The 15966-nt window shown below is 36.0% G+C and overlaps 1 long non-coding RNA gene across 1 annotated transcript; it reads right to left on the bottom strand.

The window, feature by feature from the left end:
• Positions 1-11841: 11841 nt before the first annotated feature.
• LOC149171866 (uncharacterized) lies at positions 11842-12942 on the bottom strand. The gene is made up of 3 exons (XR_016259585.1): positions 12763-12942; positions 12167-12272; positions 11842-12067 (listed from the first exon to the last, which is right to left on the bottom strand). It is a non-coding gene; the product is annotated as an uncharacterized LOC149171866 (long non-coding RNA).
• Positions 12943-15966: the final 3024 nt, after the last annotated feature.

Here is a 15966-nt window from a genome sequence, read left to right as displayed (position 1 = left end):
TAGTCAAACAACACCTAACTTTATCACACAACCCCTTATCAATCTATTAATCAAATTTTACGTGAACTTATTTCTAGAATCTAGAAAAAAAAAAGGTAATTTTATTCTAGTAACAATTTAATAATTAATAATTAATTAATCTATCTAATCAAACAAATTAATTAATAATTAATTAATCTATCTAATCAAACAAATTAATAATCAATACATCTATATAAACTAAATATTTATTAAATATCTACTTAAATTAAAAATATATTAATTAATTAATTAATTAATCATTTTATTATTTATTAAATATTTACTAAATTAAAAATATATTAATTAATTAATAAATCATTTTAATTATAATAAAATTCGATAAAAACATTTATTAACACAAAACGAAAAACAAACTATTGACTTAACTTTGTTTCGTTTCATACTGATCGCATACACAGAATCTAAATACACAAACTTAATCATCTACAGTCAAAGGCAACTACATAATATTAGGCATCGGAAAAGGCAGGAATGATCTTCAGTCAAACTCAACTACACAATGCAAGTCATCATGGCGGGCAAACATTATGCTCGGAAGTGTACATCATTAAATGCATATGTTGACATACATGGGCGGCTCGATGTTCATTGGGAGCCTAGCAGCAGCAGTCATGCCAAACTTCACAATTTATGTAAACCTCTAACTTCAACGTCGTCCTTTCAAAGCCTATTTCGGACGGGCAAAAGAAATTTGAGGTTAAATCTTGATTTGTTGCAGTTAAAATGGTTGTTTAACTGCATATTTGGATTCCGCACCCTCCAAAACCCCTGGGACGCTTTCATTGTGCAGAAACTAGCTATCAAACTTGCGATTCCAATAAATTCATGCCGGATTTCAACCGGAAAAACCCGCCGGAAAGACTTTCAAAAAGTCGCATTATAGACAACTACCTATAGTAATTGGTATGCTTTGTTAGTATCCGTGCAGGCACAAACAGAAAAAAAAAATTTCTGAAATTAAAATGGAAAACCTAAAGTTTCAAGTCAAACACTTTTTTTCTTCTTTATTAAATAGTGACACCGCATTTTGTTGGCCAAGCCAATGAGAGACTTTGATCTCTTATTTGGCCTCCTCTTTTCGAGAGGGGGAGGCACATTTTGTTGGCCAGGCCAATGAGGGACTTTGACCTCTTAGTTTTCCTCCTCTTTTCGAGAGGGAGAGGCTTTTCCTCCTCTTTTCGAGAGGGATAGGCACATGCTGTATTGAATCTTCAAAATTTCATTGCTTAAAAAACATTATTTCATTCAAATTTTGGTGGATTGAAATAATACTAAGATTGTTTCATGTTTACATTTTGAAATTAAATTTTGTGCCCAAAATATTTGCCGCTATTACGACTATCTTGACAACTCACCTCTCGTGTCCTTTCCTTTACTACTATCTTGACACTTTCCTTTACTACTATCTTGACACCTAAAGAGGCACCGCCACCGCTTTACCACTTGGTGATCTAGATTTGTTACACCTCTCGTGTCTTTTCCATCCTTTGCTGTCACTTTGATGTCACACAGCGCCACCAACAGAGGCACCTCCACCGCTTTGCTTTGCCACGTGGTGATCTGGATTTGTTACACCTCTTGTGTCCTTTCCTTTGCTGTCACACAAGGCTCATTTGTTGTCACACAACGCCCACTTTCAAGTAGCGAAACAAGCGTGCAAAAAACCTGCAGAAAAGGCTCTACAACTGCCATTAGATACAAAGAAAAAATTTGTGCGACAAGACTTCCCTTTTCGTATGGCTTTAGGCCTGCCATCATGCATCTCATAATTCAATCCACATTGTATCGTATTATAACTTACAACATTGGATCAGATGGAAGGACTTCAACCTAGAGCATAAACCATGACTCTAAAAAAGTTCACGCTAACTTACTAGAGGTGGGGGCATCCCAGAGGCTTCGAGGTTTGCAACTAAAGCGTCTTTGCCACTGTCTGCAACAGAAGCTAGCGTATCCCAATGTTTCAACAAAATCAAGCCAGCGTATCCCAATGTTTCCATAAATGCAGATCCTTGCAGTTGAAGGTAGGCATGCCACACTGTGTTACAAAAGCAGGGCCTTAGTCCCGAGGTTTGGGCAAGCCTTTGAATCACATAGAAAAATTGAATGATATTCATGAAACGGATAACTTAAGTAGAGGGTCTTTGATGTTGCTGGTATGGAGCCTGCCTTATCGAACACCTTTGTCATTGCTGGTACGGAGCTTGCATTATCGAACCTGTTTCTAGTCTCAAAAATAACAAGATGAATGGAAGAAAAGACAATTGAAAATTTGTGCCAGATCCCGTGGCAGTCATCATATTATTTGGCTCCACCTGGAATTCAAATAGAAAAATAGAATGATATTCATGAAACGCATAACTTACGTAGAGGGTCTTTGCCGTTGCTAGAAAACTTGAATGATATTCATGAAACGGATAACTTACGTAGAGGGTCTTTGAGAGTCTACAAATGACCTGGTATAAATTTAGAATATATCATCTTTTCTCTACTTTCATCAATAGCTAATTTGGTATACTCGTTTACTCCTGCAATTGCTTGCAATATTAACGTGGCCTTGTGTCTATTTCTAGAGTGTACAAATGACCTGATATAAATTTAGAATATATCATATTTTCTCTACTTTCATCAATAGCTAATTTGGTATACTGGTTTACTCCTGCAATTGCTTGCAATATTAACGTGGCCTTAAACTGGAAAATGAAAGAGTGATAACCTGGTCTTGTAGATAAAAGTGGTAAATTCAAAACACAAAATCCCTAAAATTACCTATTAGCCCGCATTTACTCCATTAAGCGAACCACATAGCCCGTGGTAATTTCTATGGTGACATTGTTGCTAACCTAAATGCATATTCATATCCCTATGATACAACGGTGATACCTGTGCATTTCTACTCCTTGATTTATCAGCATTTTTGCCTTGGTGTAATTTATCTTATGCCATTTCGCACTTACTAAGATAGTATATTATATTTTTTCATTTCAGGCATTTTGAATGAGTTGATTACTTAGAATTGGCATTATTATCCAAAAGCACAATACAATCTATTTGACACTGGTAGGGACTTCTGCTTCGCAGCTCGCCTTGTTCCTTTTCTAATCAGACTGCGGTGATTCCCATATTGACTATGTGAAAGTACATGCATCACGTGGATGTATGTACACAGTATTTTTTTTTCAACGTGTATGTATGTACACGGTATTGTCTTTTTAACGTTGTGATTCACAACTTTCCTCAACTTCCATTTCCATATTCTCTATCAAATTTTACCAATAGATATTTACTAGCAATTTCAATGAGAGTGCAAAGGAATGGTGAAAGCTCGAGAAGCAAAGGTTGAGCATCATTAAATTGTAGATCATGAAAACATATTTGAAACTGAAAAGACTTCCGAAAGCAATGTGATTTCATCTTGTTAAACAAATTTAACCATGGAATTTGTACATTCTAGAGATATTATTTCTCGAGATATGCCAATATAAAATGAAATGGGTGATCACACAGATCTCATAACTTTACTAGTAGATGAAAAGTGCTGTGAAAGTTCCATTATAAACTTAAAAAAAAAAATGAAGATAAACCATGAATTATGGACTGGAATATTATATACCGCCAGTAGAAGAAAAATACAATTTAGAGCTATTACCTGTAATCTACAATCTTTCAAATAATTTTGTGATATACATTATATATTATTAATCACATGCCAAACTAGAAAGGCAGTGCAAGAATAACCATAACATAAAGAAACTGGAACAAAACTGATTACCCATATTACTGCTACTGAAAATATATAAGAACTGTTAAAATTTGACTTGGAATAGAATGACAAGCTAGAAACCAGAGATTAAGCGGAAGTGGTTAAATATGGAAAATCAATTAATCCTCTCATACTTTACAATGTCCCTTTACAAAAGAAAGAGGAAACCCTTGCCGCGGAGAATTCAACATTAAACGAAAAAACCAAAGGATTATTCATACATTTCTGATATTACAGCACGACCAAAACCTTGAGACCCTAAATCTAAATTAATAGGGTAGCTTCAAGGAAAGAAAACATTAGGATAACTTACCAAGGTCTGGGGTTTCCTTTCTCTGTAACCATGAGCCTTTTCCTTCATTAATCGAGCCAGGGACGCCATTTTCTTGGAGTAGAGAGGCTTGCCGGTTACCTGCACAGGACGCAGCTAGAAATTAGTCAGGAGTAGAAGAGATGCCAAAGATGAACTATAAGCAATAATAATGAACTGAGGAGTTGCAGAATGAATCTAGCTATGCCATCAAACGTTTTGAGCTCCATAAGGAGTTGGAAAGATTGCAGAAAGAGAAACACTCGTAGACTTGAAAAGTAGAGGAATTTAAAAGTCGAATTCGTGGAACCAAAGAGCCACACCATGACTAGGAAAGGTTCAGTTGAGAAATCACACAGTAAAGAGTGGAATGATCTACCACGGGAGATGAACTAACAGATAGTTACATAGCACCATCCAGGAGGTGAACGAGCAGTGAATGACCAAACTAAGTCCAAGGGTATTACTGCACGAACCCTAACCACCTACAGGTGAATCCTTGTCGTCGAATCAGTTCTTGGAGAATCCACGGTCGTCGAATGCCTAGTTGTCCACTGAGGTGTGATACAACTATAAATTGTGACCACTTCTTGAACCTTCAGAGATCATATCTAGAGTGTGGTTAAGGTTTTGGGTCAAACAATATTAATTAGACAAACTGTTTAACCCACCTCAATAATTTTGCATATAAATAACATATAATACTATGGTAAAGCAAGTATTCGACTTGGATTTCATATAGTTTTGTTACATCATGTTCATATAGTTAAGGTCTAGTTGCACATGCATGTTAAACATCATGGTAGAATCAGTGTAATCGAACCAGGAGGGGACTTTTTTTTGGTTATTTATGTAATGTTGTGCTTCTTGCATGTTACAATTGGTATCAAGGAAAGGTTCAAACTATGTGGCCTTAGGAAAGAAAATTATTAATAACAAAATGTTTAAATTCACAGAGAGAGTGGAGCTGAAAGGAATAATATGAGAAGGGGACGAGGAACTACACCACCTAACCTAGAAATGTGGGTTCAGTTGGAGGAAAATAGGAAAATTGAGAATGTTGTGTTACTGGACACTGTGGAAAAGCTACGAGAAGAAATGATGAACTTGCGCGCTGACAATGAGAGACTAAACTTAGGGCAGGAGCGAATCGTGAAAAATCTCTCGGACCGACAGAACATAAGGGATCCTAGTCCTGGTGAAGACAATGTACACAGGGAGGAGACAATGGGAGCACTAGAGAGGTTATGTGGAAACTGAGGAAACTCGAATGAATAATAATGAGGTAGAATCTAGGAATACTTCAGGAGGTCGAGGGACTAAGAAGCTAAGAATTGAATTAAAGGGGGAGTTTAAGAAAATAAAATCGCCATTATTCGATGGTGAAGCAGAAGAAGTTGCAGAGGTTTGGTTGATCAATATGAACCAATACTTCGAGATATATGAATACGATGATCATTTAAGGGCCCGAATGGATATCTACCAATTGCGAGGCAAAGCCACCCTTTGGTGGGAGGAAATTAAGACAGTTTGAAATGTGGATGAGCAGGGGGTAACCTAGGATACCTTTCAGAAACATTTCAAGGATAAATATTTGACAGAAAGGTTTTACGATGAGAAAGCAAAGGAATTCCATGATTTGCGGTTGAGCCAGTAGTCCATGGATGAATTCATAGCCAAATTTACTTCCCTACCGCGTTACGTTCCATATATACGAGAAGAGAAGGTGAAGGTACGACGCTTTATAAGTAGTTTATTGGTTCATATGAAAGAACGAATAGAGTTCGATAACGCCAAAATAATGGACGAAAATATTTGGAAGGCCCATATATGTTATCAGGAGATGCAGCAGAAAGGTGATGGAAATAAGAGTTGGACGAGAAACAGAGGATAGAAGGGATTTGTAAGTAATTTTAAGGGTAACAAATCAGGGGGAATGAAGCCAATGCCCAGGGAACCAGGGGGAGGAAACTTTGGAAGGTATCCATAACGAAATGGAACCCAGATGAAATAGAAACAACAGAAACTACCAACAAGGCAAAACTCGAACAACCACCAAAACCGCCTATGCAGTGTTAGGGGTGTGGAGAACCCCACTACTACAAGAGTTATCCTCATCGTGCCAGAAATGGAATTATAGCAAGTGTTCACGAGGCTTCCACGGTTGGATAAGTGTCCGTAAACATACCCAAGATCAATGCTGCCTTGGAGGATAATCAAGCAAAGTATCAACCCTCTATGGTGGAGTTTGAAGGTAATATAACTAACCATCCTGTGTCTATTTTGATTGATCGAGGAGAAATTCTTAGTTATGTTAGTCCTAAAATAGTTGAAAAATGTCAATTGTCAAATATGAAATTTAAAACCCTATGGCTAATGCAGTTAGCTACATGGGAAAAGCGTAGAGTGACACCCAAGGTAGAAAATGTCCCTATAGAAATTGCAGGACAACTTACCAAAGTAAATTTAAATATACTACCCTTGGGTTCTTATGATGTATTAATTGGAATAGATTAGATGGAAGGACATTGGTCCTTAGTAAATTGTAAAGAAAAAACCATCAATTTCCTCACAAAAGAAGGAAACAAATAGGAAATATAGGGTATTAAAAGAAATATCAGGTTGCGGTTAGTCACCACTAACCAGTTAAAGAAATGTGTCAGAAAGGGTTGTCAAATATACACAGTACAAGTTGGATATACCAACTCAAAAGATAAACTGACATCTTTGGAAGATATACCTGGTGTTCAAGAATTTATTGATGTCTTTCCGGAGGACATACCTGGGTTACCTCCAAAAAGAAGCATTGAATTCACCATAGAACTTATTCCTGGAGCTTCCCGAGTGTCAAAGACACCTTACTATATGAGTATTCCTGAGCTGACTGAACTCAAAATGAAGTTATAGGAATTAATTGATAAGGGGTACATTTGACCAAGTGCATCGCCTTGTGGAGTGCCTGTGTTGTTTGTTAAGAAGAAAGACAAGACACTGAGGCTTTGTATTGACTGTAGGCAACTGAACAAGTTGACCATTAAAAACAAATACCCGTTACCTCGAATAGATGACCTGTTTGACCAAGTCAAAGGTACCACAATATTCTCTAAAATTGATCTGCGATCGGGGTATCATCAAATTCGCATTAAGGACGAAGATGTGTGTAAAAAAATGTTTAGAACATGTTATGGCCATTATGAGTTTATTGTGTTACCATTTGGGTTGACTAATGCCCCGAAAACCTTTATGAGTTTGATGAATGGGATCTTCCATCCCTACTTGGAAAAGTTTGTTTTAATTTTCATTCATGATATTCTAATTTACTCAAGGAATGTAGCAGAACATAAAGGGAATATGAGGATTGTTCTCCAAACCCTAAGGGAGAATCAGCTTTATGCCAAATTTAGCAAATGGGATTTTTTTAAGTAATAGATACAAGATCTGGGGCATGTGATATCTTCGGAAGGTATTGTTGTTGATCCCAAAAAGATTAAAACCTCTTTAGATTGGCATGTTCCTAAAAATGTATGATCCAGATTTAAGCAGGAACGCAATAGATTACAGAGATAGCCATAAATACAGAGATGCGATAACCATAAAAACATAGATGCAGCGGAAATAATACTTCATTTCATTAATGGAGAATACTGAAATGTGCTTACAAATAGAAATAACCCAGCTAGGGCGATGGTAGCTTATCTCTGAGAAGAGATGTGTCGGCTACATGCCTCTGAACTATTTCGAAGTGTCTTTACAATGAGGCTCGAAGGCCTATTTATTATTGAGAAACAATGGAAAACCCTTCACATTACAAAACCTAACCCTAGAAGATGAAACGCCAAATTGTGGGCCCCGTTTTGGGGTGAGTTGGACAGCCAACTTCCCGGGGTCGCGAATTGGTCGTATTATCTCCGTTTGACGGGCAAGATAGCCCGTTGGAAAGATCTCTCCGAGGACTACGACGGAAAAGATGATTTTTATCAGAAAAATTGCTGGCAGTGGATTTCCCAAAAAAACATCGTTTAGGGCCTCAAAACGGCTCCGGAAGTTTAGGACCCGAAAAACTGCTAAAAATAGTAAATTGTGCTATAATTAAGGAAACTGAAAAACTGAAAGAGACAGTTGTGGGGGTCCAAATGGGATAGGTGGGTGGCCACCAACGTCCACCTAGATCAATGTAGCAGACATTCGGTCCTTTATGGGTTCAGCAAGCTATTATCATTGGTTTATCGAGAGACTTTCTAGGATTGCATACCCCATGACATCCATACAAAAAAAAGGGAGAAGTTTTAAATGGACAGTAGATTGTTAACTCAATTTTGTGTAGTTAAAACATTTGTTAACATCCACCCCAACCTTAAAGGTAGCTGATCCAAAAAATGCTTTATTGTTTGTACGAATGCCTGCCAACAAGGAGTTAGAAGAGTTTTGATGCAGGATGGTAATGTGGTGGCTTATGAGTCAAGGAAGCTCAAAGAACATGAGCAATGATATTCGCCTTATGATCTAGAGCTTACTGTAGTAGTGCATGCATTAAGGGTATGGTGTCATGACTTGTTGGGGAATAAATTTCCATAAATGGCAGATCATAGAAGCTTACCTAATTTATTTAAGCAACCCAATCTAAATGCATGCCAAGCTCGATGAATAACATTTCTGAGTGAATTTGAATTCGATATAAGACATCTTAAAGGAAAGAAAAACCGAGTAGCGGATGTTTTAAGAAGAAAAGTTCAGCATGTGCGTGAAATTCGATGTCATCGTGTTGAGTTTGACATGATCAAATAGCTCATGGAAGCCGCCCTTAAGGATCTTGAATATAAATTTTTATGGCAGCAAATTATGCAATTAAAAGACTTGGAAAAACCAACTGAATATAACGTTGATAATAAAATATTGTTGAACTTTAAAGGAAGGGTGTATGTTCCTAATCAGGTAGGCTTCAAACAAATGTTGTTAGATGAGTTTCACTGCAGTCCTTACACTACACATCTAGGGTATCAGAACTTATTTTCTGCAATCAAGAAAAGATATTTCTTGCCTGGAATGAGGAAGGACATCATGTTGTACCTCGAGAAGCGTTTGGAATGCTAACAAGTTAAGGCTGAGAATCAACACCCTGAGTGGAAGTGGGAGATGATTACACTAGACTTCATCACTGGATTTTCACGAACCTGGAAGCAGCATGATTCCATCATGGTTGTAGTGGATAAGTTGAGAAAAGTTGCCCACTTTATTCTTGTTAAGTCCACTTATAAGGCTATAGAAATAACATACATCTTTATGAGGGAAATCTTTCAACTGCACGGTATGCCAAAAGTGGTGATATTAGATAGAGATGTAAAATTTACATCTACATTCTAGAAAGTTCTTTTTTCAAGGTTAGGTATGCAGATCCAATTTAGCACCACCTATCATCTGCAGATGGATGGGCGAACGGAGCGGGTCAATCAAGTGTTGGAGGATATGTTGCAGATGTATGTGATGCAACAACCAACCAAATGGGAGGAATATCTCCACTTGGTTGAATTTTCCTATAACAATAATTACCATGAATTGTTAAAGATGAGTCCCTATGAAGTATTGTATGAAATAAGGTGTAGGACTCTTGCCAGATGGGATAACCCAGAAGACAAAATGATACTATGACCAGAAATGTTAGCAGAAATGGAGCAAGAATTGAAGACAGTTTGACAAATTTAAAAGAAACTCAAGACATACAAAAATTATATGCAGATAAGAAACGAAGTTTCAAAGAGTACCATGTCGGAGATCATGTTTATGTCTAGGTAAAACCCAAGAAAATCACCTTGCAGTGGGGTACTAGTGCCAAATTAGCACCCCATTACTGTGGCCCTTTCCACGTTTTGGGAAGGGTAGGATTGGTTTCTTATCATCTTTCTCTCCATCATCACATAAAAATACATAATGTGTTTCACGTATCCCTATTAAAGAAATATGTGTATGACCCCAGGCATATTATTAATTAGCAAGATATACAAGTATGTGTAAATTTGAGATCATATTATACCTCAACTAAGGTGAATAACTAATGGCTATAATGGTGTTTGGTAGGTCGAACTGAACGGGGATTTTTTTGGTAGAACCCCTGCATATTCTCGATCAGAGAGAAAAAACACTGCAGAAGTGAGTTATCACCCAAGCTAAAGTGCAGTGGAAGCACTTTAGCCCAAAGGAAGCTACTTGGGAAGATGAAAGTATACTAAGACAAGCTTATCCTTCGTTGTTTCATGGGCTACAATAAACACCGAGGACGATGTTTTGCTTGGGGGGAAGACGTAACATCTTTTGGATAGCAGTGAGAACTTTTTTTATTTTCTTTGCTAAGTAAAAAGAGACTCTAGAAAATCCAATGACAGTTTGGATTGATATCTAAATGACATTAATATTGTTTTCTTATATATATATAATTTTGGAATTCAAGAAGGGAGACCGGAAACGAATTCCAACCTCCAGGTAGTTGGGAACAATTAGAACAATTATACTCTTCTTTCCTAGATATAAAATAATCTTAGTGGAAGCAAAGGGGTTCAGTTCATCTTGGAAAAAAGTGAATAAGGAAGAAACATAAGGAACATCTAGAGCTAGATTAGATCCAGTGGATAACCTTGTTACAAGAGGAATCAGAGGTTGGGAGACTGGACTGTAGTCCTGAGGTCTGCAACTTGATTAAGGAACAACTGCAATGGTTTCCTACTAATCTTGAGTGGAAGATTGGGGGTAGAAGAGGACGTTATTTCCCTTATTATGGTTGGGTGGAGAAGGTATTGCCCTGCTGAATTCATGGAAATTACAAAGAATCGGTAAGTACCCTAATAAATTTTTACTTTTGCATGGATGAGTATTTAATAAAATTAGGATGGAAAAACTGGTCAATAAATTCTGGAGTTTTATATTTTTTCTTGTGATTATAAGCCATAAGTGTTAGGTGAGTTTCTGTAAGATTTGTTTTTCACTCTATAGATGCAAACTAATAGCAATGGGGTACAACCGAGTGATAATGTAAATATTGTCTGAGTAAACATAAGGGAGCAAACATAGGAACATAAAATTAATAAACTTCACAATCATCTGGAACTGTGAATGGAAAGTATTGTTAGATCTAAGAACCATAAAATAAACTGTAAACCTCATAAAAGAAATACCAGAAGTTCAAAGTAGAAAATAAATCAAGAAACAGGTATGTTGTAGGTAGGAAAACGTGAGCGACATCGATGTGTTGGATACACAGTATGGTTGCACTAAATAAATCAGGGTTTGACAAAGTACAAGATCAATGCACATGACTGTAATGGAGGGGTTAGGATTGAGCTACCGCTACAGAAGCGGCTCTATCAAATCCCCTTCATGACTGAATAACAAGTGTTGTGAAAGTTCCATTATAATCTTAAAAAAAGAAGTAAATGAAGATAAACAACGAATTATGGACTAACATATTATATATTGCCAACAAAAGAAAAATACAATTCAGATCTATTACCTGTAATATACAATCTTTCAAATAATTCTGTGATATACAATATATATTGTTAATCACGTGCCTAATTGGAGACGAAGGGCAACGATAATCATAACATTCATAAACTAGAACAAAACTGATTATATATGGGAATTGTTAAATTTCGACTTGGAATCGAATGAGGAGCTAGAAACCAGAGATTAAGCGGAAGTGGTTAAATAGGGAAAATAAATTATCCTCTCATACCTTGCAATGTCCCTTTACAAAAAAAATAGGAAACCCTTACCGCGGAGAATTTGGCATTAAACCCAAAAACTAAAGGATTATTCATACATTTCTGATATTACAGCACGACCAAAACCTTAAGACCCTAAATCTAAACCTTGCATGCCCTAGACCATAAGCTAAATATAGGCACCTGGGTTAGGCTATCGAAGCCCGGGGGCCATTAACGAAGGCCTCTGTGTAGAAATGCCTGCAAACAAGAGGACAAGGAGAAACGTTGAGTGAGTCTGTCCCAAGTAAATAAAGTAATAGGGTAGCTTCAAGAAAAGCGAACAGGAGGAGAACTTACTGAGGTATGGGGGTTTCCTTTCTCTACAACCCTGAGACTTCTCCTTAATTAATCGAGCTAGGACGCCATTTTCTCGAAGCAAAGAGGCTTGCTTGAGGAATGGTACCTGCACAGGACATAACTAGAAATTAGTGAGGAGTAGAAGAGATGCCAAAGCTGAACTGTAAGCAATAATAATGAACCGAGGAGTTGCAGAGTGAATCTTCCTGTGCCATCGAACGTTTTGAGTTGCAGAGTGAATCTTCCAGAGTTGGAAAGATTGCAAAAACAAAAAACCTTGCAGACTTGAGCTCAATCTGGAGTTAGACAATTTTTTCACAACTATTTCTTTTCCATCCTCGGTAGTTCTCTGAATGATTTAAACAAAAATAAAATCGAATGAAACTTTTGTAAGGTAATTAAGCTTAGTTTTCTTCCTGCAATACACTTTTTTTTAGGATACTAATCTACATCCAACGCTCACTGGTGCGATGAGACCAGTGTGCATTATTACTATTATATTAAACCCAACCCAGTTTTGTTGGCCCCTTGAGCAAGACGATCAAATACCATGTTCAGATTTTACTCAAAAGTAATGCCTCTTGTATAGTTACTACCGTCGCATTTAGTTGTCGATGTGTTGCAAATGTGTCCATGAAAGCTAATGTTGATGAAGGTCGAAACAAGAATGATGAAGTAGAAAAGCGTAATATTTCGGCGGATCAAGAGAGAGCGTGCAGAATCCCTTCCAACGAACTTCATATTTGTTACAACTACGATTGCCATCAAGCACTGGAGAACCTACACAATAAGAACAATGCAGCTAGAGAGCCCTTATCCACATACCTACTTGGAAAAAATATATTAATTAATTATAAATAATTTTAATTACAATAAATTTCAATACAAATATTCATTAACACGAGGAAAAATAAACTATTGGTTAACTTTGCTTCGTTTCATACTGATTGGATACACAGAATCTAAATACAAAAAGCTAATCATCTACCGTCAAAGTCACCTATATAATGCAAGTGATCGCTGATGAACATTATGCTCCCAATTGTACATTATTTATTAACACAGAACAAAATCAACTAATGACTTACTTTGTTTCGTTTCATACACAAACCTAATCATCTACAATACATAATGAAAGTGATTGAGAAGACATGAATCATATAATGCAAGGGGAATATTATGCTCCCAAGTGTACATGATCAAATGCATATCTTGACATAGATGCGCTGCTCGCAACGACAATATCCCGACTTGAAAATTCTTCACCAAACTTCACAATTTATGTAAACCTCTAACATCAACGTCGTCCTTTCAAATCCTATTTCATCTTATTCCTTTTCTAATCAGACTGGTGATTTCCATATTGACTGTGTGAAGGTACATGCCTCACCTCGATGTATGTACACGTTATTTTAGCTTTTCCAACATTGTGGGTCACAACTTCACTCAAATTTCATTTTCATATTCTTTTGTGATATTTTGGGAGGAAAATATTTATTATTTGTTAAATTTAGTTTAAAATTGAGAAAATTGTAATTTTTAAGTTGTTTAGTTTGTATAATTTAAATGTTTTATGTTTTAGATAGTAACATGTGGTGGCATGTTATTTCTATACATGATTCGTGTGCAGATAGTTTTTAGTTTATTTAGTTAAAATGTTATGTGTGAAGAAGAAGATGAATTTATAGCTCAAGTTCATATATATAAGAAAAGTTTAGGCCTAACTAATTGCTAAAAACAAAGATAAAATAAGGCCAAATATTTTGAAACTAATTCCAAACTATTCCATTTTAGTTTCTAATTTCAAAGTATTGAATCTTAATTTCTAAGTGTAATTTTATAGATTATTCTTAATTCAAGAAAAACATGACGTTTTGATAATATCATTTTTTTTCAAGCTCATCCTATTTTTATTGGTATTTATTTACATGGAATGGGAAAACAAGTCTTTTTTTGCAAGAATTACTTTTAGCTATCTTTTTGCAAAATGACATTTGTGTCGTTGTTTTTTTTGTTTAGTTGTGTACTAATATTTACAATTATTAATTTGATAGATAATTTATTTCTTAAAACAAATAAGTAAACATTTAGATAGTAGAAAAGGGTTTTTGTTGGTTATTAGTTTTCAGGAGTTTTATTGTCTATGTGACAGTCCCACCAAGGTTCCAGTATGAGATGCATTGTAAAAATAATGTACATATGTTCTAATATTTGGAATAACAAAAGAAAAATGTGTCTAAGTTTGACGGCATGGATTGTAGAGCTATGAATGGAGAATTCTTGGTAGGGATAATACAATTTATTATGAAGAGAAGAGACCTGAAATTTGACCATAGGCATTAAACGCTGAGTGGTCCATGAATTAAAAGGGATGGTACGTGAAATTAAATGGTATGAGGAAAATATTCAGTCCCATGCTTGTTTGAGATAATACAAGGAGCAAAAGGGAACATAATTTATTGACTGATTGCAAGAGCAAGGATGCAGTAGTAATGGAGGGACAGGAAACATGCTCCAAAAGAAAGAGAACCATTTAGAAGAGAGAATGTAGATAGAGGGCCAAATTCAATTTTACTGCAAAAAAAAAAAAAGATAGATATTGTATCATTACTATTTCCAATTAATGGGTTATGTTGCATTGTCATTGTAATCGATATAGATAAATAGCAAGTGCAATATGTGTTGTTTTTAATATATTTGTGATGCAACTATGAACCGAAATTTTCTTGAATTGTATATTAATTCTGGTTATGATTATGCATGGAAACATGTGTCCTATGTTTGTATGAAAAAGGAAAATAAGGTATAGTAAACAATAGTAATTACAGAGTGTCTCAAGTTCAGACTGAAGAAGAGTCCCATGACAATTTTTCCTAAATGCTTAATGATATCATAAATAATTCAATAAATGAAGTTAAGGACCTCAACGATTTATTCGAATTGCAAAACAAGATCAATTAGAAGAACTGGTTTATGAGATTATTTGTATTAATGTACAAATATATAACAGAGACGGTCAGTCTGTACATTAAGATACTTGTTTACAAAATATTGTCCTAACAGGCAAACAATATGTGAAAATCAAATGAATGTTCTTGGGTCGATTATGTTTTGTTATGGTGCTTCTATAGGCTTTAGTATTTGTTGTGCACGAGTCTCCATTCCCACCACATGGAGCTTGGAAATGAGGGTCACAAGCCCCTATCAATAGCCAAATGTCCCATCTACCTATGAGTAGTCTCAAGGAGTTGCTGAGAGAGTTTGTGAGCATTCTAGAATAGTTGGTGTGTGGCAAGTGAGGTGGAAGCCCGATGTAAGGTGGTGCTAGGTTTCTGTCAAGTAAGAGTTGTAGGAGAACCTATGCCACCATGTGAGGAATTCCCTACCCAAAGGCAGAGAAGCGCTGCGAGATAGTAATTCCTTAATATCATATATTGGCATTAATTTGTTTTCCAACTATGCTTATTTCATAAAATATCATTTCCATACCTATCAAATAGATGTATAAAAAATTTGATCATATTATTTGCCCTCTTCCCGAGGCAAAGAAGCTATATTGGTCTATATTGGCCGTTATAATTTTTATGTTTTTCATGAATTTTTGGTAACCGAAACTAATGCTAGTATTAGTTTCCTTGCATTAAATGTTTGGTTCTTTTTCGGTTACAAATGGTTTGTTTCTATATGATGTATTTTCAAGTAAGAATCATGCCATAACACATATCCAAGTCGCAAAACACAATAACACATATCGCCAAGTCGCTAGACGCCATAGAACATATCGCCAAGTCGCCAGACCA

Source organism: Pinus tabuliformis, chromosome 4_2 (assembly GCF_031772625.1).
Source record: "Pinus tabuliformis cultivar Carrire ecotype Pingquan chromosome 4_2, CPIR1, whole genome shotgun sequence".
NCBI classification, from domain to species: Eukaryota; Viridiplantae; Streptophyta; class Pinopsida; order Pinales; family Pinaceae; genus Pinus; species Pinus tabuliformis.
Note: the sequence above shows the minus strand (reverse complement) of the source record. Positions and strands in the feature narration are given on the sequence as shown.